Source organism: Panthera uncia, chromosome B1 (assembly GCF_023721935.1).
Source record: "Panthera uncia isolate 11264 chromosome B1, Puncia_PCG_1.0, whole genome shotgun sequence".
Lineage (NCBI taxonomy): Eukaryota > Metazoa > Chordata > Mammalia > Carnivora > Felidae > Panthera > Panthera uncia.
The window spans coordinates 119416141-119417415 of NC_064811.1; the positions used below are offsets into that span (position 1 = coordinate 119416141).

General features: G+C 39.7%; 1 non-coding gene across 1 annotated transcript; it reads left to right on the plus strand.

Moving 5' to 3' along the window:
• The first annotated feature begins 751 nt into the window (after window positions 1-751).
• LOC125924062 (U6 spliceosomal RNA) lies at window positions 752-858 on the plus strand. The gene has a single exon (XR_007458248.1). It is a non-coding gene; the product is annotated as a U6 spliceosomal RNA (small nuclear RNA).
• Window positions 859-1275: the final 417 nt, after the last annotated feature.

The following is a 1275-nucleotide window of genomic DNA, read 5'->3' on the forward strand; positions in this document are numbered from 1 at the left end:
AATCTTCTCTCTAGCACTTGGACTCAGACACTGGGCCTATAGTTTGCTCCAACAATTAACCTGTGTTTCTTTTATTTCCATTGAAATGCCTCTTGTTAATTACTGATTGCTTGCTGAAAAAGGCAGAATCTATACGATGGCTAATACCACTTGCCTTCACCCATATTAACTCCTCCTGGGAAATAAGAATCCATATAAAATCAAGCAGGAAGCCACTTGGCTACAAGAAACCATTGACCACCATACCCCCCCCCCACCTTTTCCAAGGTGGCTGGGACTGATTTACTGATCTATTGGATACCCATCAATATCAGATCAGTTTTAGAGGGAATGAAAAACTAGATTTGACTCTACTGTTAATATTTCTGGGAGTATACTTGGGGATAAAACTAATAATGTCACATAGTGCCAAACCATGCAGAAAAATATCCAAGTTCTCAGATAAGGAAAGATCTGTGATACCCCATCCCTTAGAATAAGGGAGTTACAACCTGTACCATGTTAAATCCTTCCATTCCAAAGCCCTTCTGTGCCCTATTTTGGCTTGAAGCAGTTACAGAAGACCACCTCTGCCCCTGTTCCATAGAAATGGAATAAAGATTGACAATGGAAAATTATAGCAGGAGAAAATTTAGCATGTCTGACTCTTTGTTGCTTCTATTTCCCTTGCTGCTAAGACCTATAGATTAAAAACTTCGGCTTAGTCCTGCATATAGGCATGTTACAGCTCAGATTTACAGATAAAAAATGTGTGCTTGCTTTGGCAGCACATATACTAAAATTGGAACGATACAGAGAAGATTAGTATGGCCTCTGCAGAAGGATGACATGAAAATTCATGAAGTTTTTCATATGTTTACCATGAAGGTAGACTTAGGGAACTTAGCAACTTACTAAAACATAATAACATAGGAGTCCCAGGAGACGAAGAGAGGAAAAAGGGGGCAGATTTGTTTGAGCAAATAACAGCTGAAAACTTCCCTAATCTGGGGAAGGACACAGACATCGAAATCCAAGAAGCACAGAGAACTCCCATTAAATTCAACAAAAGCCAGCCATCACCAGGCATATCATAGTCAAATTCACAAAATACACAAATAAAGAAAGAATCCTGAAAGCAGCAAGGGAAAAAAAGTTCTTTAACCTACAGGGGAAGACAGATCATATTTGCAGATCTGTCCACAAAATCTTGTCAGGCCAGGAGGGAATGGCAGGAAACACTCGATGTGCCAAATGGGAAAAATATGCAGTCAAGAATACTTTATCTGGCAAGGC